This window comes from Aotus nancymaae, unplaced genomic scaffold (assembly GCF_030222135.1).
Source record: "Aotus nancymaae isolate 86718 unplaced genomic scaffold, 86718_ANA_hifiasm-v0.15.2.pri h1tg000051l, whole genome shotgun sequence".
NCBI classification, from domain to species: domain Eukaryota; kingdom Metazoa; phylum Chordata; class Mammalia; order Primates; family Aotidae; genus Aotus; species Aotus nancymaae.
The window spans coordinates 7476742-7484651 of NW_026988465.1; the positions used below are offsets into that span (position 1 = coordinate 7476742).

The 7910-nt window shown below is 45.3% G+C and overlaps 1 pseudogene; it reads right to left on the reverse strand.

Moving 5' to 3' along the window:
- Positions 1 to 7033: 7033 nt before the first annotated feature.
- Positions 7034 to 7642, reverse strand: LOC105708657 (PRELI domain-containing protein 1, mitochondrial-like; annotated as a pseudogene).
- Between the last annotated feature and the right edge of the window lie 268 nt (positions 7643 to 7910).

Consider the following 7910-nt stretch of genomic DNA (forward strand, 5'->3'; position numbering starts at 1 on the left):
CATATGCAGGGGCATCACTGAATTGCCTCTCTAGCTGTCCTCTCTGACAACCAAATCACTATACTCTGCATGAATGTACACCTGGAGCCTCCCTCTCCATTCACCCCTGGGGCATAGATGTCTCCAATGGCCAGGAATGGCACAGTGCTTGATATTATAGGCTGGACACTGGGCTTTTTTATTCAGCGAACTTCTGCCATACAGACCTTTCTGTACACTTCAAGCATATGCACAAACAAATGCAGCACGATGACCCACCAAAAGTACTGAATGGCTCAACACAGTATATACTAGATGGGCACCTCTGCAAAGCAGTTCATTTTAACCAAGGGACAGCCAATGGTGAGTAGCCTTCATGTATTCTGAGTCTGATGCTGTTTAGGGCATTACTTCTCATTCTCTGGGCTACACAGTGTGTGGATTCAAACAGAACCCCCAATGTGTCCCCTGAGCCGAGGGTCACTGCAGCGATCTATCTACAGCTGCTCCTCCTCGGTGACCAGGGCCTGTGTCCAGACTGTGCTTCCCAGAATCACTTCCTCAGCCCACTTGGGGGTGACCCACTTTGCTGGTGAAGTGGCAGCTGCGGAACAATCTTGTGGCTGTTCATATGGCGGATAGAAAATGCTGGGTCAAAGGCACTTCCAAAAGCAAACATGATGCTCTGTCCCCCAGAAAAACTCAGGCTATCGTGATGCACAATTTTGTATTATCTCCACACCTCAGATTAGTTAAAATAAGACAAAAAAAGAAAGTTTAACCAAAAATAGAATGGGAACTAACATTTCTGAAGCCTTAACCCAGGCTAGGGAATTTGCTAAGTACTTAAAATGCATTAGCTCATTTGATCCTCTCAGCAACCCTGTAAGGGAATTACTATTATCTCATTTTACATGTGAAAAGATTGATATTTTGGCAAATGAAGTCATTTGTCTAAAGTCATACAGCTAGGAAGTATGGAAATCAGGATTGAGATGCAGGATCCAAACACAATCCCCAACCCTGGTTCTCCAGAGAAACAAACAGAACCAATAGAAAATAGATATTAGACGTATTTTAAGAAATTGGCTCATGCTATTGTAGAGACTGACAAATCTGAAATGTGTAGGGCAGTTTGCCAGAAATTCAGGCAGAAGTTGATGCTATAGTCCTCTCCCTCCCTCCCTCCCTCCCTTCCTTCCTTCCAGTTAGAAATTCAGGCAGAAGTTGATGCTACAGTCCCCTTCCCTCCCTCTCCCCCTCCCTCCCCTCCTGCCTGCCTTCCTTCCATCTTGCTGTGTCTCCCAGGCTGGAGTGCAGCAGTGTGATGACAGCTCATAGTAGCCTCGAACTCCTGGGCTCAAGCAATCCTCCTGCCTCAGCCTCCTGTAGTCCCCTCCTGGGACTACAGGCGCATGCCACCATGCCAGGCTAATTATTTTTTATTTTTTATTTTTGTAGAGACAGGGTCTTGCTATGTTGCCCAGGCTCAGAAGTTCTTCTTCCCCAGGAATCCTCAGTTTCTGCTCTTAAGGCCTTCAAATGAGTGGGTGAGGCCCACACACAGGATGGAGGATAATCTGCTTTACTTAAAGTCAACTGATGCAGATGTTAAACACATCTATAAAATATCTTCACAACAACATCTAAACTAGTGTTTACATAGCTGGGTACTATGGTCTCACCAAGTTGACACATAAAACTAACCATTACACCTGGTCACTGGATTAAGAAGCTGCATTCTTAACCCCTGTCCTATGCTGCCTAGCAATGGTACTGGTCTTCAAGCTTGTAAGATTTACTCTGGTTTCTGCATCTGGAGCAAATGCAAAGGACTGGTTGCTTCGCACACACTGGATATTTTTGTCAGTCTTCTATCACTAGCAACATATCTCTAAACTTTCAAAACTCAGTTCAGGTGTCATCTCCTTTGCCAGCCCCAGAAATAAGACGGGCTCAAAAAGAGAATCCAGAAATTGAATTAAGGAAGGATGTTCTTCCTTAAGCCATGGGAGTATTTTACTAATACTCCTAGTGAAGCTTTGCAATTATCTGCCTTTCAAACAAGAAGGATCGTGCCTCAAGGAAAAGGACTCTAATGATTCTCGTCTTTCCATGATTCAGCAAAATGCTTGAAGTAGCAGGTGATCAGTAAATGTATGTTGGCCAGGTGTGGTGGCTCATGCCTGTAATCCAAACACTTTGGGAGGCAGAGATGGGAGGATCACTTGAGCCCAGGAGTTCGAGACTAGCCTAGATAGCATAGGGAAATCCTGTCGTCTCTACAAAATAAAAATAAATAATAACATTAGCTTGGCCAGGCGCGGTGTCTCATGCCTGTAATCCTAGCACCTTGGGAGGCCGAGGCAGGTGGATCATGAGGTTAGGAGATCGAGACCACCCTGGCCAACATGGTGAAACCCCGTCTCTACTAAAAATACAAAAATTAGCTGGGCGTGGTGGCACATCTATAATCCCAGCTACTCGGGAGGCTGAGGCAGGAGAATCGATTGAACCTGAGAGGCAGAGGTTGCAGTGAGCTGACATCACGCTATTGCACTCCAGCCTGGTGACAAAGCGAGACTCCACCTCAAAAAAAAAAAAATTAGCTTGAGAGGGTGAGGCAGGAGGATCGCTTGAACCCAGCAAGTGAGCTATGACCATATCACTGCACTCCAACCTGGGTGACAGAGTGAGACTGTGTCTCAATGAATGAATGAATGAATGAATGAATGTATGCTGAGTCATGGAAAGGATAAACGAAAGCTTTGGAGTGGTTTTGTTGTTCTTTTTTGAGACGGGGTCTTGCTTTGTCACTCAGCTGGAGTGTGGAGGTGCTATCATGGCTCACTGCAGCCTCAACCTCCAGGCTCAAGCAATCCTTCTTCCTCAGCCTCCTCAGTAGCTGGGACTGCAGGTACTCGCCACCACACACAGCCATTTTTTTTTTTTTATTTTTTGTAGAGACAAATGTAAGGCTGGTTGCCTCGCCAGGAGCTCGGACGCACACCTCCCCCCCTTTTTTCTGAAAGCTCAGACATACTCAGGCAAGCTCGGGCATGTTCCCTTCTCCCCTTCTCGCACAGCCTGGCCTTCCTTTAAAGAGCCCAGTATGCAAACGAGGTCTTGTAACTCTAGCCAATAGCAGTTCTTGTAATTCTAGCCAATAGCAGCCGAGTCTTTCTAGCCAATAGCAGCCAAGTCCTGTATGCAAACAAAGGCCTGTAACCTTACCCAATAGTAGTCCTGTTTTGTCCACACCCTGCTCTCCCACAACCAATCGAGCTCCTTCACTCCCTATAAAAACCCATGCCCACGAGGAGGCCATGCTGCTGCTTTCACCGCACCTGGCAGACAGCAGAACCTCGCTTGAGAGCCTGAACAAACCCTTTGCATTGGATTTTCTTGTGCTGGTCTCAGTTTCTTGGCATTTGAACTTGGTGAGAACAAACCTTATAACAAAGTCTTGCTTATGTTGCCTAGGCTAGAATGTTTACCAACAACAAGATTTTAAAGTAAATTATAGAATTTTCAAATCGGGGATTTTTAGGCTTTGGTTCTTCTCTCCAGGTCAACTGGAGTCCTCAGTTGGTTGCAGGAGGTCTCTATAAAACCTCAAAGGTTATATGCACAATTTTGTGAGCAAATGCATCTGTGAGTTATTTAGAGAAGGTTCAGAGCTTTCAAATGTACTTCTGGGATGGTCCCAGCTTTCTCCTATTGTAGGTCAATTAATTTTTTAAATTGTTTTTAGTATTTCTTTTCACTCTCAAAAGGATTCTGGTTTGTACAAGATTAAAACCCACTGTATAAAACTTTATCCACAGCCAGGCACGGTGGCTCATGCCTATAATCCCAGCACTTTGGGAGGCTGAGGTGGGTGGATCATGAGGTCAAGAGATCAAGACCATCCTGGCCAACATGGTGAAGCCCGTCTCTACTAAAAATACAAAAATTAGCTGGGCATGGTGGTATGTGCCTGTAATTCTAGCTACTCTGGAGGCTGAGGCAGGAGAATCACTTGAACCCAGGAGGTGGAGGTTGCAGTAAGCTGAGATAGCACCACTGCACTCCAGTCTGGCAACAGAGCAAGACTCCCATCTCAAAAACAAAACAAAACTTTATCCACGTGTCTACCTTCACAGCCAGGTGGATTCAAGACATATGAACCAAGAAGAAATGCTTTCCTGGCCTATTCCTGCATTCTCTTGTGCAGTCAACAATAACCTCTGCTTTATACAAAGGTCAGTACAAATTAGATCAAAGTTTCAGCTAAGTAGTAGGGGCTTCACCCTAAAGTGGGGTCACCCAAAGCTCCAGACCCCAGACTCTGGCTGCATCCTTGCCATTCAAGAGTCATTGATCATAAGTTAAACCAGATAAGCAAAAAAAACAGCAACATTCCTGGGAACAACTGAAAATGTGCATCCTGCCGATCAACAGAAACCAACACAGTAGCACATTCTTTTAAAGGAGGTGACCTCAGGTTTTTCTCATTAGAAACTAATTATCATGGTACTCACCTTGTTAGATGATGATGATAATACAACTTGCTGACTAGGAGAGCAAGGGTCAGTGTGGACCATAGTGTTTGCCTCTCCTGTAAAAGCGAAGCTATTGGCCATTAAAACTCACTTGGAAATTGTTCAGCAATCAACCCTCTGATAAAAATCGATATATTGGAGAATTGTTATGATGAGGTACCATGATCATGTTTTCTGAGTCAAAAACTGAGACTTGGCTGGGCACAGTGACTCACGTCTGTAATCCCAGCAATTTGGGAGGCCAAGAAGGGAGGATCACTTGAGGCCAGGAGTTTGAGACCAGCCTGGCCAACATAGTGAAACTCTGTCTCCACTAAAAATCCAAAAAAATTAACCAGGTGTGATGGCACATGCCTGTAATCCCAGCTACTTAGGAGGCTGAGGCACAAGAATTGCTTAAACCCAGGAGGCGGAGGTTGCAGTGAGCTGAGATGGCACCACTGTGCTCCAGCCTGGGTGATAGAGCAAGACTCTGTCTCAAAACAAAACAAAACTGGGCCATGAGTTTTGTTTTGTTTTGTTTTAACAGAGTCTCAAAGAAGCATTCAAGGGAAAAAGCTTCAACTGTCTGTCTCAGATCATCAAGAAACTAGAATTTCCAAGGGTGACATATAGAAAAATCAAGCATGTATTAATTCTTTAACACACTAGTCCTATGAAGAAAGGCCCTAAAAGGAAAATCTAACAAGCAAAAACTAAATTCAAATACAGTTTCTACCAGTAGAAACTGCAAACTGGCTAGAAAAGATGGGGCACACAGATGATAAAACAGATAGCCATGGTGACGGGTACCATGATAATTAGTTCTAGAAATCAAACTAGGGAAAGATCAATAGATGCTGGAATATTCATGGACGAGGTTATGGATTGGAAGGAATCTTTTAAAATGAGCACAGTTTAAAAAAAAGAAAAGAAAAAGAAAATGAGCACAGTTTGCACAAGCAAAGAGAAAAGGAAAAGGCACACCAGAGATGCTGTGGGGGTTTGCCGTGCTTCTGCCACTGGAAGCCCCCGTGTAGAACAACAGCTAAAGGTGCTGTTATTTGACCCCATCACTGAAGAGCGGATGAGGAGGGGAGACTTTTCCTCATTGTCAGCACAAGTTGAAACAACCCCACTGCCCTCTGCCAGAGGTGGGGAAATTGGGCTCATCATCGTCTATCTATGTTTCCCAAGGCTCTGAGTAGTTCATCTGTCATGATCCCAAACTCCCCCAACAGGTCTTGGCGATGTGATTCATGTCATTTCTGATTCATCCAGGGATGATGTCTGTTGTTTCCATTTCTCCCATGGTACTCAGTCCTATAACAATACACTTGGGAAGTTTTCTTCTTTGTGTTACCAAAACCCCTGTTGTTCGCTGCACAGAAAGCCAATGGCACAAACAGCAGTATTGCCCAGGAAAAAGGCTTTAATTGGATGCTGCAGCCAAGGAGATGGGAGATCAGTCTCCAATCTCTTTCCTTGACCAACTAAAACTTGGGAAGAAATGTTACAATGTGTAAGAAACAAGAACTAGGGAGGGACAAGGAAGCAATCATGATAAAAAAGGGGTCTGACATCTCATCGTGGTGATCTGCTGAGTTTCAGTTCTTTGATACTTTTTATTTGAAAGGCCTGGGGAGCCATTCCTGAGACAGGAACTGAGATAAAACAAATTAAGTTTCAAGCTTTAGGACAAGAAGGATCAACTCCTGTGTTTATCAAAAAAAAAAAAAAATAGAAAAGAAAAATCTATGGGACTATTGGGTGCCTACAAGAGTGTGACACATTCTACTAGTCAAGGTTCAAGTGCAGAATGAAGCCTTCATTGATAGCTGTGATCTTGTCTTTTAAGGCAGGAAGCTACTTCAAGGACTATTCTTCAGCGGTTCAGACTTTTCAGTTACCTTCTGCATACCAAAGACTTTACATCTTTTAGAACATGAAGAGACAAAGCCAGAAAATATCTGGTGTTTCAGTGGGACATTTAAAGTTCATATTCACATTGAAAGAATCCGGTCCATTTTACTGATTCCTTGATCTCATTTTTCTAGTGATTTTTAGATCAAGGCTCTTGACCTTTAAGATAATGATTTACTGGTAGATCCTAAACCGCCCCCGCAATCTGGTGTTTTGTTGTTTTTTTCACAGCAGAGACAACTGAACATTTATTTGTGCACCTTTCTTCCTACATGTATTTCGAGTCTTTTCAAAACAAGGCCCCAGAAATCTCCAGATTGAATAATGTCCCTGGGTTTGGTCCATTGCTACAGGAGTTTTAGGGAGCCTTGTATAAATGCTTGAGTTACTCATTTACCAACATTAAACCCTAGGACAGAAGATGCAACAAAGCAGGACTTTTTCCTGCTTTGAATAACCTACTCTCTTGTCTTTGAATCCTCCTTTCCGTTTCTTTTGGCGGGGGGTGGTTGGAAGCTGGAAGTTGATTTTTAACGATAAACTACAATGGAGGGAGGGCAGAGGGACTAAGCCAAGCTGTGCGGGGTGCTGTGATGGTGGTGGGTTGGCTACCCAAAGTGCTGCTGCTTCTTAGCGGCCGCCTTGCTGGTGAGGTGCTTGGCCTTCTTGGCTTCCTGGGCTGTCTCAACAAGCGTTGTGGAAGGGCCTCACCTTGCAGCTTCGCCAAGATCTGTTCAAAACCCTTCATGGTCTTGGTCACATTGCTTTTGGACCGGGCAAGACCAAATTCCTGGACAGCCCTGGAGACACCATATAAGCTAGAGAAGACCCAGGCTTCCCGGCGGATTTCGGTCCAGCCCGTTGTCAGAGTTCACACTGTAAACGCATCGTTCCTCCACCACCATCAGCTGGGCATGGTTGATGTTCCAGGTGAAGGTGGTCATGGTACGATTCTGTGGGTCCACAATAGAGTCCTCCAGGATGTATACCGAGTGAGCAACACTGCCCGGAAACAGTCGCTCGGCCCAGCGGGGCCTCAGGTTGGTCTTGGTCAGGAGTCGCTGGAACAGCAGTTTCCGGTCACGTGTCACCTCCCGGTGTACTGCGTCTTCCGGCCGGATATGTCTGCTATAGAAATTAGGGTGCCGCTGCCACAAGGCGGCGAACGCTTGGTCCCAGGAACTCCCGAGCACGCTCTGGCCCAGGAAATACTTCATTATTGTCCTCAGCACCCTAGCAGCATCTGGAGTGCGGAGCCTGGGAGGCACGCGGGGACTGGCAGACGCTTGGCGCACACCAGACGCCAGGCTCCTAGCTCAGTCACCCGTGCACCGCGCCCCTCCGTCGCCATGAGTTCTCCGGCCGCCCCTTTCCGTTTTTGACGATAAAAGAGGAAATCATCTTCTCTGAAGATACTTGCTAATAATTCCCCCAAAAACAAAAACATATGCTTCCCCCGCACTGTGCTTTCAGATATTCTGGATC